The 16,192-nt window shown below is 44.0% G+C and overlaps 1 long non-coding RNA gene across 1 annotated transcript in view; it reads right to left on the bottom strand.

Moving 5' to 3' along the window:
* Positions 1-480: 480 nt before the first annotated feature.
* LOC135907312 (uncharacterized) overlaps positions 481-16,192 on the bottom strand; it is a 38,117-nt gene continuing 22,405 nt past the window's right edge. The window contains exons 2-3 of the long non-coding RNA XR_010565969.2: positions 9,379-9,462; positions 481-1,582 (exon numbers count right to left, since the gene is read on the bottom strand). This is a non-coding gene — a long non-coding RNA (uncharacterized lncRNA). The remainder of the gene's footprint in view (positions 1,583-9,378; positions 9,463-16,192) is intronic.

The raw sequence follows: 16,192 nt of genomic DNA, 5'->3' as shown, positions 1-16,192 counted from the left end.
AGCACGAGCCATGCGCCTGCAACTGTCTCTGCCCGTATTTCGTATTAAATCGTCTTCTTCCTTTTTTTGCGATGTTATCAAAACTAGAACGGCTTTTCTCACAACACCACTGCTATCTCTTCCCATCGGGGTTGGTGCAAAAAATGAGAATAAATACTTCAGAACAAATTATTAGGATAATTACTTTTTTAAGGAGCCACCCATGTGGTAACACAACGTTGTGGTGTTTTAACGATACAAACATGGAACAGTCTATCTGCATTATTACCGTCCCCTATAAAAAGGCGGCACGATTGGTCCTCTAAAAAATTCTGTTCGATGAAAAGTATTTAGGCCGCATCCATCATATTACTTATTCTCGTAAAGGGCACATTTTTAAAAAAACATTTTGCAAGAACCATTATAACAAATTGACCACTGGAAAAATTCGGCTTTCGAAGCTTAATTTGCAATTTATTAGCGAAGAAATTACTGCGTTTACCAACAACGAGCTCGTAGCCACGGTGCCTGAATGAATGAATGAATGAATGAATGAATGAATGAATGAATGAATGAGTACCTTCGTGTCGTGATTCATCGGAACTTGAGCGTGACCAAGGATTATCGAAACCAATTTATCCCCCTTTTCGTAGGCATAATTTCGTTACCAGCTGGAAACTGGCATTGTTGTTGAAATGTGTAGGCGTTTCGTAGAAAAAAAAGAGGAACCGTGAACGTTGTTGAACCAAAGCTAAACAGAAACAAAAAATCACAATTGTCAATTTAAGCCAATAGCGCAAACGAACTAACTGGAGAACTAGTGTGGGAGACAAGCAAAGAAGGTTTTTCTTGTTGAGTGCTTCCCAAAGCTCATCGCACAGCACTACATACATACATACATTTACAAAGCACTACATCTTGTTAAGAGGAAATATGTGGTAACAAGTGCATTGGCATATCCAGAAACGTATATTACAGGCGCTCACAGTTGCCAAAAGAGAATTTTGCCATTGGTAAATTTGAATAATTGAAAGCTTCTATTTTCTTTTGTCGAAGCACGCCAATTTGCATATCTAAAAACAATTTTCAAGTTACATTTTAACAATAGAAGTATTGAAATCATAGAATAGGTACCTAATAAATAAAACACTAACATACTACCTAGCTTAGGTAACTAAAGAATAACAACACATCTAGAACTGCGAGGACTTCATGTTGTAAAAATCTTACATACCTACGAAAGTAACCTAATCTAAGCTGCACAAATACTCGTGAGGTAGCATATAATTATGATTGGTCGACGGGTTATATTCTTCTATAGTGCTCATATCTTTTTTTTGCCTCTTATCGATCTGTTTGCTGTTTTTCCTTTCCGCATGCACTTCGTTTATACAGTTATTTTGGTGAATTTTTTACTAATTTTTGCTGCCACCTATAACCAACAATGCGGACTGCCCACTGTTATCAAATATATGTTGACACAGTGGACGGTAGATCACTTGGGCTCGCTTTACATGCATTAGGAAGTGGTGCAAGCATTTCTTCTCAGGGCCTTCTTTAATTGAGGAATTCCGAACTCGAAGGTCGAAAGAGGGGTGTTTGCCTGTAAAAAAAGAAGAAAATATCAATCTTCTCCTGATATTTTTCACACAGCTGTTGGATAATGACCAAGATAGTTTGTGTGAGTTTGTGTGTGTTGGTAATGACCAAGGTACTTACGTGTGATAACCATAATAAAAATTACGAAGTAACATTAGTATTCTGCAGAGGGTACCCTTATCTACGTAGCAGCTATTTTCATGTAACAGCTGTGCGCGCGGTCCTCAAAACATTGCGCAAAAGCGTGCTATCATGTTTTCGACAACGCGTTCAGCCCATTTGGTGCGACACGGCACGCCCAAGATGAGCTGCAATGTATTCACTCTCTTTGTGAAATCACCTTCCTTACACATATGGCGAATGCACACAATGGCGAATGCACGTTGGATAATATTGTGGCTGTCCTAGAGCATTCATAAAACAAAAATATATTACATCCATTACAATCAGATCGTTGCATAGCAAATCACAGTGAAACAGCAAACAATGAGGAGGAGGAATAAACTTTTATTTTGGAAACAGTATTCCGGAGTAAGCCCCGGTTCTACTCTCGGTGGGAGGTCTCCTCATTCCAGGAACCCTCTGGCCTTCACTGCCTCCCTGGCCCTGGCGACGAGGCATCATTGCTGTTCCAGGTCCTCGGAGCCGAGCTTGACCCCCCACGTTTCTATGAGGTCTTCGCTTTGTCTGGCGTTGTAACAGTCTCTCGGTGAAGGCAATGCGTCTTTGTGTCTAGATGCCATGAACGTTCGATGATCAGGTGCGCTAAGGTTTCCGGTACGCCGCACATTGGGCAGTGGTATCCTTGTAGCGTTGAGTACAGTCTATGCATTATGATTCCGTGGATGTAAGTATTACTTTGCAGTCTTCTGAGTGTAGTGCTTTCTTCTTTGTTGAGCTTTGGGTGAGGTGGTGGGTACACCCTGCGTTCCAGCCTGTGATGTTGAAGGATCCCTGAGTACGTGATGGGTATGGTCTCTGCCTCTGCTGACGCAGACCGGGCGTCTGGAGAGTAGGAAGGGTTGGCCCGGCAGGTGTGGGCTCGGGCCGCGGCATGTGCCGCTTCGTTCCCCTCCAGCCCCTCGTGCCCAGGAAGCCATGTCACGCAAGTGTAGGGGATCGGAGTACTGCGGTGCTTCAAGATCGTCAGTGCTTCGGTCGACACGTGACCCTTAGCGTAGTTCCTGACGGCTGCTTGACAATCGGAGAGATGACAGCTGTGTCCATGCACGTGGTAGTTGTTAGGGCGATCGCCATCTCTTCTGCACTCTCGGGGTTTTGTGCACGGACTGTGGCAGACGCTAGCTCTCTGCCCTGAGAATCTGCGACGCTCAGGGCGTAAGCGTTTCATTGCGGCTATTTGGCTGCGTCGGTGTATCTGGCATCCGGATGTTGCCTGTGTCTTCGCCGTAGAGCATCGACTCGGGCTTGTCTTCTTTCCTTGTGGTACGTGAGGTGCATGTTGCGTGGAACTGGCGCTATGCACAGGGATTCGCGGAGGTTTGAAGGAATTATTTCTTTTCGGTCTGTGATGGCTATAAAGGTTTCACCGTAGCTCAGCCGTTGCAGCACTGACCTTCCCGTGGGCGTGAGCTTCAGTCATTCTAATTGACTGGCTTTGTGAGCTTCAGCTAGTTCTTGCCAGGTGTTGTGTACGCCCATCTTGAGAAGTCTTGTAGTCAAAGCCATAGATGGTAAGCCCAGGGCGATTTTGATGGCTTTCCGTATTTGAATGTTAATTTTTTCTACCTCTACATTCTTCAGCGCGAGGTAGGGCATGCCGTATGTTATTCGATTTGTGAGGAGTGCTTGCATCACGCGTAGCGTATCTTCTTCATTAGGTCCACTTATGTGGCTTGCAACTCTCCTGACGAGATGCGTGAGCTGTCATAGCGTTCACTGTAGTCGCGGGAGGGTGGCCGCCCCGGATCCGTCTTTGTGTATGTGTAGCCCTAAAACTCGTAGGGTTTCCACTTTTGGAATGGTCGTTCCATTGAGGGTAACGTTAGGATCGGTTTCATCGTACCCGGGTGGTCTGCCTCTCGTTCTTGACTTGAGGACGAGGTGCTCGAGCTTCTTGGGAGCACAGCGGAGGCCGCATTTGTGCAAGTAGCTCTCGATGATATCTACTGCTTCCTGTACGCGTGTTTCTTGTGTTCCAGTGTTTGAAACCCTTGTCCATAATGTGATATCATCTGCATAAAAAGCGTGTCTTACGTCTGGTATCACATCGAGGAGGCTGGGTAGTTTGATCATTGCGAGGTTGAAGAGCAACGGCGACATGACCGAACCTTACGGGGTGCCTTTGCTCGGTAGTCGGAAGCTGTCGCTACTCAGGTTGTATATTCCAACTGTGGCCGTGCCGCCCGTGAGGAAATTGCTGACATAGTCGTATGTCCAAGAACCGCAGCCCAGGTCTTCGAGGTTGCAGAGGATAGCTTCGTGACTGACGTTGTCAAAAGCTCCCTTTACGTCGATGGCTAAAATCGATGATTTGCTTTTGGTACTCAGGTGGTCAATGAGTTCTTCCTTGGGTAGAAGGAAAACATCTTGCGTTGACAGGTTCTGCCTGAAACTGAACATAGAGTTTGGAAAATATCCGTTGTCTTCGAGGTACGAGGTTATCCGGTTGTGAATCATGTGCTCGAAAAGTTTCCCCACGCACGAGGTAAGGGAAATTGGGCGCAAATTCTCGATGCTGAGCTGTTTATTTCGTTTGGGGATCATTCCAATCTCCGAGTGCTTCCAGGCAGCTGGTAGCTTTCCTTTCTCCCAGCATGCATCGAAGTACTGGAACAGTGCTGCGGTAGCCTGCTGCGGAAGGTTCCGAAGATGCTTATTCATGATCCGATCTTTCCCCGGGCTGGTGTTTCTGGTGAGCGTCGATAGTGCTGCAGAGAGTTCAGCATGCGTGAAGGGTTGATAAAGGTCGGGGTTTGGTTTCCCACCGTAAGCTTTGTCATGTGCCGTCGTATTAACGGGTGGGTCGCTGCACAGCTTCTTCTGAATTTCTCGGAGGAGGTTCCCTTCCGATCCGGCGTGGTTGTGCATGAGCCTACAGAGGTTCTGTCGCTGCTGCGTCTTCGCAGGGACGTTGTCGAGAAGGGCACGCACGAGATACCACGTCCTCTTTGTGCTCAGGGTTCCCTGGAGTTTGTCGCAAAATCCGTGCCAGTTCTCTCTTCCTAATCTCTCCGCGTATGCCGTGCTTGCTCGGTGAGGAGGGCAATTCGCTTCTTTAATTTCTTGTTTAACTTCTGTCTCTTCCACCTCTTGAGGAGAGCTCTTCAGGCTTCCCAGAGGTGGAGGAGGTGCGTGTCGACGGCTGGCACTGCTTCATTCAGCTGTATTGTTTTCGTGTAGCGTTCTGCCGTGTCGAGGACTTTCTTCAGCCAGTCATCTGTGTTCTCGATGGTGGTCTCGACATTTAGCACATCTCTGAATGACTTCCACTCCGTTACCCGGGCCGTTCCAAGCCTAGGGGGCTTGCGAGTGTGAGCCACGGTTTGTTGGAGGATGTGGTGATCGCAGCCCGGGGTTTCTGGGAGTCCACTCCATTCTGCCGAGGGCACGTTTAGCGCGAAAGTGAGATCCGGGTGTGTGTCTCTGGAGGCACTGTTACCTATCCTCGTTGTTTGGAGTGAGTCATTCGATATGGGGAGTCTGTGTTGTTGTGCAGTGTCGTGCACTCGGGCTCCTTTCTTCGTGGTGGCCTGGTATCCCCAGGCCGTGTGTGGGGCGTTGAAGTCCCCTACTATAACGACTTGATGACCATCGCTGCGCTTCTTAATTTCTCGGACAAGGTGGTCGAAGTCCGAAAGGGGGTCTCTGGGAGGGCTGTACACATTGACTACGAATACGCTTTTGAGCGATTTCCTTTCCGGTATGATTTCGATGAAGGTGTGTTCGATCGGTGTATTGATGGGTTCCAATTCCTGTACAGTGAGCTTCTGCTTGGTGAGAATTGCCGTGCGTTTTGTTTGTACGTGGGCGTTGTACCCTTGTAGCCGGACATTTTGTGTATTTGTTTCATGGAGCGCTATGAGGCCGGGTGGGTCTTGTTTGACAAATTCTTGTAAGGTAGCATGCCGTGGTCGGTAGGAACGACAGTTCCATTGCCATTTGCGGAGAGTCGAGAGCGCTCTTGTAGTCCTGCGATTAGGGACCGCCATCTTCGGTTGTTTCTGTTCCGTGCCGGCGCTCGCGGGTAGGTGAAAATGAACGAGAGGCACTTCGGTCGTTTGCTCGCGGCCGCTTGCTGTCGGGCTGAATGTCATTTAGTGACGTGTTGAGGTGCTGTTTTGTTACGTACGTCTTCTTGATGTGGGCTATGAAGTTGTTTTTCTGCGCTTTAAGTCCATCCACCTTGGCGTCTAGCGTGGTGACCTTATTGGCTATACTTGCGGCGAAATTCGTTATTGCTGCCTGAACGATTTTCTCCATTGTGTCATGGGTACTTTTCATGAGAGTTTCTTGGAGGATTTGGAATCTTGCGTCAACTACGGATTGAACATCTGCGTCGGGGAGTGAGGGTCGCGGCTATGCAATGTTCTCTTGGACTTTCCTACATCTCTGTTGCAGTTTATCAATGATATAATTTTGCTCCTCGCACTTTTGTAGAAGCCTGTTTATGTTGTCGTGCTGTTTCTGTTGACATTGAATTAGCTTGTCGATGAGGGCCTGTTGGCTTTGGATATTGGCTGTTAGCTGTTGGATGAGACATTGGTAGTGTCGCCTTTCGTCGTCGTTTTACGTTTGCCAACTACCGCTTTTCCGAATTTCATTGTTATGTAGATGTCTCTCACCAGCATGACGCACTTTTTTCATCCGGGACTTCGTGAATGAGGGAGCAAATTTAAAGTGGAGAAGGCAAGCTGAGTAAGACTTTACGAGTGACCAAATTTCTAAGAATTGTCGGTATACTAATTTATTTATTTCTTCGGTTACCTCACAGGCTCAGGAAGAAGTATTGCGTGAGGGGAGGATACAGGGAATGAGCAAAAAGAAAGGAGTACAAAGAAATTATACAAAGAAAATATACCATATTGAAGTTTCATGGGTACCAATGGCTCCTCTTAACTTTAGAGCAAAAAGCAAAAAGTTCAAGTATCAAGAATCAAGAATAATAGAAAATGACGAATTTCCAGGCAGGTTGTAACGATAGCCAACAAGACTGCAAAAGACTACATTTCGGATATAACAGTATAAGCTCAGACTAAGAATTTTCGGCTGTGTGCCCCGGCTGCAAGAATATTTTTTTATTATTCTACAGTGTGTAAACTTCTGCCCAAGACAGCATCGTTAACCTGATATAATAACTGTAGCAAACTCGGCCATAACATGAGATTCGAACTAAGAGAAATAGGCTCGCCAATGTATTCATGAGCTGATTGGTCCTAGCATTTTCTGTTGCAGGTTTGTCGAGCTAGTAAATAAGATCTGAACACATCCTTTTGGAGCGCTTCTTTTTACACTGTCGCTGGTTATTGTATATCTCATTACAGCTATTCCTTTGAACTCCAGCTTAACAGAAGTGTATTCATTTCTAGTTGATCGGAAGAGTGAAATGCATTGGGTTCATCTCCACCCAGCTGGTACAGGGTTTCAGAGAATTAAGGGCTGTGGGAGTCGTTCTGGATTATATCGTGTTACACCAAACATATATCAGTTTCTCCAAGAAGAGCGAAATCAACGAAAAAAAAGCGTCAAAGCGTCATCAGCTATGCAGTGGGTGAAGTTCTCGGGACTTAGCTTGATCGCCGATCTTTCCACTGGAGAGAAGCGCTGGTTGCCCTAAACATTGAAATCTTGCTTCTGAGATTGGCCTCAGAAGCCTTGCTTTGACGTTCGGCCACTTGTTGTCGCTTCGGTGAACTATACGAGTATTTCAGGAATCTGTTCACAATATTGTATCCTCAGCAAAGCAGCTATATTCACGTTTCATGAAATGGCTCGTTTCTGGATAGCATACTGGTAATCGTATGCTATTCGAATCACCTACTCCGCATGTGCTTATCAATAATTCGGGACAAAAACATCAAGAACTAAACTACGAGATGTTGCAGGGACGTCATTACATTTAAGACTGACATGTGGCAACATAACAGGTCAACCAGATTCCATTTCAGGGAAAATTCAACAGAAAACCTGATAATTATCTGCTAATGCGTAAGCATTCTTTGGCTCGCCAGCTACTTCGACTTAACTTACTTCAGCCAGCTTATGCATGTCTACCTAACGCTACCAATCATTTGATAATACAATAATATAACAATTATATGTGGTAAGATGACCAATTCTGCATTATTATTACAGATCTGTCGTATGAACTAGGCCGAAAGCCGTCACAACCGGTTTCCTTTTGCGATACCGCAGCTTACCTTATTTTTCTTGTAACAACCCTGGCGCAGCAATGCCAACATCGCCATTTATTTTTCTAACGCGACCAATAATCGACTTTACACTATTGTAACATGTACTAACCAGTTTATTTTATATTTATTACAGCCTTGACGCAGCGACAGTGACGCAACCAGTTCATTTCTGTAAGGCTATCAATCATCTGCTATTGTACCAGTATAATGATTACATATGTGAAATTCTTTATTTTATTTTTTTGGTATGACGTAAACGCGGCGACGCTGACTTAAGCTGCCTAAATTTTTCACAGTGCTACAGTCACCTACATTTATATTTGTATAGTGAATAATGTTGAAATGGAATTTTGAAATAATTGAAAATAATTATTAAAGTGAATAATTTTAAGCTATTGTTTCTTTTTGGGTTTCAACGTACAATTTGCCATTTGAAAAATATTTGATTTGTAAATGTTCGTATTCTCCTCCTGCTCTAGCCCTCTGTAAGGGCTGGCAGTGTCTATAAATAAATAAAATAAATGAATAAATACACGTGTAAAATTCTGTTTTTTTTTCTTGTAACGACCTTGACGTGGTGATGGCTACGTAGCCAGTCTTTCCTTAATGCTAGCAATCATCTGCTATCATACTATAATAACGTGTATATGTGTTAACATGACCATTTACGCATTTGTTTTGCACATATGAGACGCCACGGAACGGGTATATTTGATTTGTTGATGTCATTTATTACATACTTTGCACACGAAATTTTTATAGGGTGAATAAAGTGCAATTTTAGGAACAAGAAGTAAAACAATGCTTATACGAGTTTTATAAAAGCAAGTCCTCCCAATCAATAATGATGCGGGGAAAGAAAGTCTTTAAACAGGTTGGTTGGGGCGAAATAGGGGGTTAGAGCATTTTGGTGATGTTGGCAATTAGGGGTACTCCCAAAAGAGTGCTCACGCAATACTGTACGAGCGTAGGAAATAAAGATAATAGAGAGGAACCTCTTAATGCTTTTTTGGCTTCAACTGGGTGTGATGTAAACTGATGCCAAATTAGCTTTCACTTTCAATAATATAATATGGCTTACAGAAACGTCCGCCTGCGACTTTACGGCCCTTGTTTTTTCTAATGCTACCAATAGCCTACTACTAGACTATTATAACAATTACGCGTGTTAATTTGAGTAATTATGCATTTATTTTGTAGATGGAAAGCCTCCTGAGAGGCATAGGTATTGCCAGGGTACTCACCAAGGATTGACTTCGCATTAGTAGGTAATAATAAGTGTTGTGACCACAAACAAAAATGGCGTCCATAAGAACTTTGTGAATAAGGTTGACTGCGCACTGTTGACCGTTCAAATGCGCTGCCTAAATGTTTCTGTAGGTCACATAGAGACGTCTAAACCAGTTATTATGGCAGAAGAACTTACCGTCACTCTTTGTTACTCTGATAACTGCGCAGCTAGATGTCGAGCTCATATAAATGATGTCCTCGGAAAACCTCATCTCACCACCTGGAAAGGCAACCAGAAAAAACCGGCTGAGCCCAACTCACCATGACAATTATGCTCTAGCATTGGATCAGTATAGCTACGCAACCTATTCTCATAATTGAAATGGATTATGTATGAGGCGTGTACTGCAATGGGACTCTTCGTTCGCACTTCCCTAAAAATAGTGGTGCCATTCAGCTGAACCACTTCGAAGCACGCCGGGGCGTGCGAAAGCAGAGAAACACGTTATGTGCCAACTGTGCTCCTCTCTCGCGCTTCTTTGTGGACTCGCTGCCCACTCTGGTGGCGCTGCCGGTAAAATTCACGTGGTGGCCGAGACAACAAACGTGGCGCATCGGTGCCTGCAAACAGTGAGAATTCTCCCCTCACTTGCCGGGCACCGTCTTGCACATACTCAGTGACCCAAGTTGGCGAGATGTTTGTTGAATAGCAGCAGATCTCCAATGCATTGAAGACGCGGCTCGCTAAAACGTCGCCCTGAAAGACGTTCCTTGAAAAGTGTCCCATACCCAATAAATGTGTGTGACAGCCTGCATAAATCTCAGATTGCTGCCCATGACGAACCGTTGTGACGTGGGTTCGATTCCGCAAGGCAACGAAAAAACTTAAAGAATCCCTTTCATCATTACATTTTGGGACATTCGCATCGACAGGCAGCAGTCCCGCGGCGTCAAATACATTCAATAAAGAGCGCCACACTCCCCGGCACATACCAGGGACAAACGTAGGTGTCAAAGAGGTTCCCTGAAGACCAACTCAGATTCAATGGCACATAAAGAGCGCTCCAAGGTGGCGTCAAATAGTTTCTTAGAACCGTAGTACCTACCCAGTCCGACATATCCAGACTCATGTCTGCTTCAAAGAGGTTTGTTGAGCGGCAATAAGTCTGTAAACATTTCCACAGACTCAGTGAACAAACTGGTTAAATGGTTGGATTCGAACCAGGATCCCTCAGCCCAGAAGCCCCATGCGCAATCCATTTGACCCCCACCAGCTAGTGACTCAGCTGGCACGTAAAGCGGTTAGGTAGGAACAGACCTGAACATATAGCCCGCTAAAAGTTCCTAAAGTAACCGCATAATCCCAACGCTGCACAGTAGAGCACCAATTATTGAGCATAGCACAAATACGAACCATGTTTGCATTCTATCGTAAAGAGAGACACTTGCTCGATTTGGTGGTGACCTTGTCCCATTTACTTTGCAGCCAGTGCTTTGAGTATTTTTGTACGACTCAGTGGAAACAGGCATACTTGGTGCCATATTTATCGTTGAAGATGTACATGCTCTAGAGGTATGGCAGCGTTGTGCAGCTGTACGCAATATATTGAATCGTGATCGCCCACATTATAAGCACTCAGCGATAGCTTGACTAGGTATGGATAATTTACTCTAAAAATAGCCTCAATAAATTATGAATGTATTAACGACGTTTGTGCGCTTTAAGCTTTGATTGGCTTGGCTTAGTTACTACTTGTAAATATTACCCTCATGTACAAGAAGCTTGCTCATTCCTACCCTATGGGTCATGAATAAAAACATCAATAAAGGTAAATGTTGTCGAGCACTCCCGGATATTGAACACATGATCTCATGCGAAACATTCCGCTCAGTGATATGAACATTGGGAGATTGCTTCTGGACATTAAATATCTGTTCTTATGCAGCGGTCGCCACCTTGAGAGTGTACAGGGCCAGTAGGACCTTTTTTACATAGATTCTGTTTAATAAATCACGTCTTGCGGTGTCTGTCACAAAAACGAACTGCCTTAAGCCTGAAATAAAAGTTGGGGAAATGAAACAAACATCAATGCACACACAAACTTAGAATATAAGCCCGAGCTCTATAGTACCTTTAAAAAATTGTACATATTCACCATTTTATTAGAAAACACGAGGGATAAAAAAACAGACCTAAGGAATTCGGGCAATCAACAAGCCGTAAAAGCATGAGTTACATTTGCAGAATTTAGAACAACTGCTTGTTTCCTCGAAAGCTGGAAAATTACTCGACTTTGAAAATATTTGCCAACATGTTATCAGAAAATTAGGTGCTATCGAATTGTCTAGATCCTTCTCTTATCAGGAGCATATTGCCTCACCGTCAGAGCTCTAAAAATAACGCCGTAATTTGTTCCGCGGCACTTGGGCTGCAATGGGCGAAAATTAATACGAGATTACATATAGAGGGTGCTCTTTTTTCGCTGCACCAAATTAGGAAAAATCACCCGGGGCAGATAGCACAATTCTGAGCCTTGAATATTATTAATCATTGAAGCTGACACTACTTCCACGAGCAATAAATGGACCAATATTATTGAACCAAATTTTGGAACTAGGTTTCTTCCAACGTAGTTTACAGCAAGTATTTCAGTTAACAAATTGACGCAGTTGAGTTTGCAAGGCCTAACGACTTGGGAAAAAGTATGAAGATACCACCGGTTTGGACATAGGTGCCGTGAAACCTATAGTAAATACGAACCACTGTTCCACTTAGTTCTGGCAATGCCGCTGCATACATTGAATCACTAATGTAATGGCAACGCCAATTTTACTTGTCACAAACTTGGAAAGTGAACATATCCAAAAAGTGATCATCGCGAGAACTCTTCTAAGTCGGTGCATCTTACGAGCTCACTGCCTCCAATGCATGACTTGCAATATGTGCCTAGCGTAAATAAATCGGAAGTTGATTAGCGCACTTGTGCTAATTATTCAGCTAATCATTTTGATGTGTCATGGAGTATTGACTGCCTCGTCTTGTAAACTAGTTCAAGTCTTGCAGTTGTGCTATCTGCAACAGCACTTAAGCTGCAGTTTCATGCAGCTCAACACAGCTGGCATGTCGTTGAACTTGGTATTATTGAGTAAGCAACCTCGCCTGTAAATGTCTATTGAACAAGATGATTGCGATTTGCTCAATTGGTGAAACTTCTGTGACCATGTGCTGTCATGTGTGTGTGTGTGTATGTTTGTATTGGCGTGTGCGTGCGTGTGCTTTCATGCCTGCGTGTGTGTGTGTTTTGAGAGAAGTTAATTATTTTCACTTCTACTACCTTTGATTGAGAATGTTTCTGCGCAAATATACGCATATTAACGCAATATTTGCGCAAACTACGCCATATTTTGCGCATGTTCATTACATGTGTGTGTTTTCTGGTGGAAAAGATTCACTGGAGAGCCAGTGCGATGCCTGTATTTTCCTTTACTTTCGGGTGTCGGGACCAGTTAGCGCCTGCATTTCCGGAAAGACAGACTGGTATGGTTCATAAGGAAGTCTCGAAAGCCAATTTCACAAACACGTGAAAACGCGATCGCGACAACCTCATCTGTCGAAGGATGGTCAAAGAAAGCTCAGTGAGTCGCCCACGCTGAGAGTGAAAACTTCTGTCAGAGTTCGCAAGGGCGCAGAAGCTTTTGTGGAAACAGTGTATCAGATTCGCTGCACAAAAAAGAGATGAATTTATTCCTTAGGCTTCATTTGGTGAAAAAACTGAGGTTTATGAGTAAATAATGTAGTCATTCACTTAAACAGCCTAGGAAATTTGGCGTCCTCGTAGGAAATATATGTGTATTGAAAATTTTGGATAATGGTTTGTGTGTAGCGCTGCAAGTTTGTGCATTTGACTTCCCCGTGGAACGCTGTACATGTGCAAAGTGGGAGCCGAGTTAGGCGAAACCAGGCGATCGAAATACGTTCTTAGCATGCGTCATTTTTCGAAACGCTGAGCAAAGGGCTGAAGATAGAAATCGCAATGCGGAAAACTAGAAACAGTGCAGAAAGCAAACAAAAAAAAGAAAGAAAACGGTGACGGACATAATTCCGGCGGTTTAAGGGTACTCTCAATTCAATATTCTACTTAGCAATGGATGTACGGTACAATGACTGTTCAGGCTGTGACGCTGCTCCTCAACTCAAAATTGAATGGCGCGGACACGAGCTTCTTTCGCTAGATGAGCTCTCATTTAGAGCGTGACCTACTGGCATTTGAACAGTCCACAGATACATAATCATTCGCTGATTATGTCGTAATGAATGCAAGAAGCATTCCTGAAAGCCCATGACTTTGGTTTTATTTGTAAGCGACCATCTTTTCAACACAGGTCTGAAAACTACCGATGACGAGTGCAACGAGCTTGCAATACTGTGTTGTGTGTAAGCATTACAAAAATGTACCTCTTCTGGTTGTACAATACTAATTCTGATAAATGTAATCCTAGCATGAGTAGTTATGTGAAAATTCACATTACCATTCACATGGTTTAAACTAGAAGAGCAAGTTTTGAAGGCTATGGTATGTATATAATAACCTCTTTTCTACGTTAACTACGAGCCACGCACAATTGTAATGTTGTGATGGATTTAGATCTTCAGTAAATAATTTGGGAAACACGATTAAATTGGGATATTGAAGCTATCCTGCCTTCAATGCACGCGCAATAAGTAGGATACATAAAACTACCACTGGAGTGATAATATCGCTTATCTCAGTAATGGTTAGGTGAATTTGTATTCAAGATAATAGTTTCTGAGAACACCAACCTTCAGCTTTATCGCCATATGACGGCAAAGAAGAAAAACTGATAAAGATTTACTCACAAATAATAATTTTGCTGAAAAGCTTACTAAGTTCTCAGGCTCGGCACAGTATTACTGAGCCCGGCTCCCTCGCACTGAATATCACCAAAATTCAGCTCAGCCCGGCTCAGTCGCACCCAGACTGACCAACATTTTTTTGAGGCGCGCTCACTCACCAAACTAAAGTTTTGCACAGCCGGCCGCACACGGATTTGGAATCACCACAATACTCTCTGCTGGGTCACTCAGACTGACTCACCAAAATCAGACTGAGGCATTCTACATGGCCTATAGGGTGCCCTGATGCGCACAGGGTGACCGCCATTTTCTGGCATCCGCTGGCGGCGGGGCGCGAGTTCGTATAGCGTCCTGCAAGCTACATGCGGCAGCTTGGACTGCATGTCACGTTTGATATCCATTCCTTTTGTGGCCTATATAAATTTGAATGTGAAGATTCAGTGGCGCATCTTTTCGTTGGAAATGAGCATTATGAAACACCGTTCCAGCGCACAATTGAACACGGACGAGGAGAAAAAGACAACACGAACGCCGGACCTCAACTGAATTTTATTCATGGAAAACAGGGCTTTATGTACACAGGGGGAGGGAGTGGGGGACTGCTAGTGCGCAGGACCACTCAAACATATTTCCTTGGTCTAGGCAAAGGTTATCAGAGGTGTGAAACCAAAATAAAAAAAGAAAAACTTTTCCCTCTCTTTTTTACATCACTCAGGGCAATCTTGCTCATCTCCCGCCCTACCTAGCTTATTCAACACACCCGTTTGCCCTGAGATAATCAATTTCTTTTGACTCGAGTACAACAGAAGTAGCACTGACACAGCAATCGTTTTCATTGGAGATACAAAACGCTTCGAATATTTCCAGTTGTTTCTGATTGCTATATTTGCGCAACACACGTGTTCGTTCGAAAAACGCCTTGCATGCTGGCTTGGGCGGGCAACGGCGAATGCTGTCGGCTAAATGACCAGCGCCACTTAGTGATGTAGCATTCCTGCGATGCTCTAGCAAGCGTTCATTCAGACAGCGCCCGGTTTGGCCACTATAGCATTTCCCACAGGCGAGGGGAATACTATACACAACGCTTTTTCTCACATTTCTTTTCTCACATGACTTTTTCTCGCATTTCGTATTGCGTTAACTTTCACTCTACGATTTTTTTTATATTTTCCACTTTAACCCCCTTACTGCAATGGCTCAGGGCGAAAGGAAGTATGCAGGTCAGTGAATTGGCGACACTGTTGTGATTATTTTTTTTTAAGATGGGTGACAAGAACGAGAACAGGCAACAGTCGTACAAATTCCTCGCCGTCGGCGTCACGCCATCCCCGCAAAACTGTTGTGCCTGTTCTATCGTCGTCACACCATCGCCATCACACAGTCCTAGCCGCTGCTTTTACAGCCAGCGGCGAGGTCAATATTCCATGCCCAGAGACTAGTCAGATAAATACGGACATCAACGATAGTTCATGAAGTAGCCGAATTATCAAAGTAATTGCTGCGCGTGTGCGCATGGGCCGCATTCTGACATCCACTGGGACTATAACGCATTGACGCGTACTTATGCATGAGCTCTAACAAAAGGTAAGACGACAAGATGTGCGCCTCGTGTATCAGGAATAAAGCTAGGAATAAAAGCTCATGCGTCAGGAAGTACAGTTACTAAATGATTTTATGTTGGAATACATTAAGAACAAGATGATTACAAACAGCATATTTCAGTGCAGGTTTAATTGAACTTGTGATTATTATCTCTCACTTTCGCACTTGCTATTGACATATACAAAAGAAAGGTAATACTGGTTGGCGTGTCTACAAGAAATATAAACGCCAGCCCAGTTTCGCTTATGCAACCACTAACGTATGAGAATGCACAGCCTCTGTCTAAAGTGAGTGACTACCAGAATCTTAGTTATTGCTTCCCTGTGGTCTTCGCACGTGTTCAGGCACGGTTGGTCTACTTCTTCAAGGTATTTAGTGAGGGACCGCAGTGGCGATTTCATCCTGTGTGCTTTGTTCGTAAGCTTTGCAATAACACCCTTCAAGTGATTTCGTAGCTCTTCAGAGCGCGAATCACTTCATTGCTTCCACAGATCAAGTTCTGCAAAAAAACAGAATCTTTGAGAGTTTTCCA

Source organism: Dermacentor albipictus, chromosome 7, assembly GCF_038994185.2.
Source record: "Dermacentor albipictus isolate Rhodes 1998 colony chromosome 7, USDA_Dalb.pri_finalv2, whole genome shotgun sequence".
In the NCBI taxonomy this organism is placed as follows: Eukaryota; Metazoa; Arthropoda; class Arachnida; order Ixodida; family Ixodidae; genus Dermacentor; species Dermacentor albipictus.
Note: the sequence above shows the minus strand (reverse complement) of the source record. Positions and strands in the feature narration are given on the sequence as shown.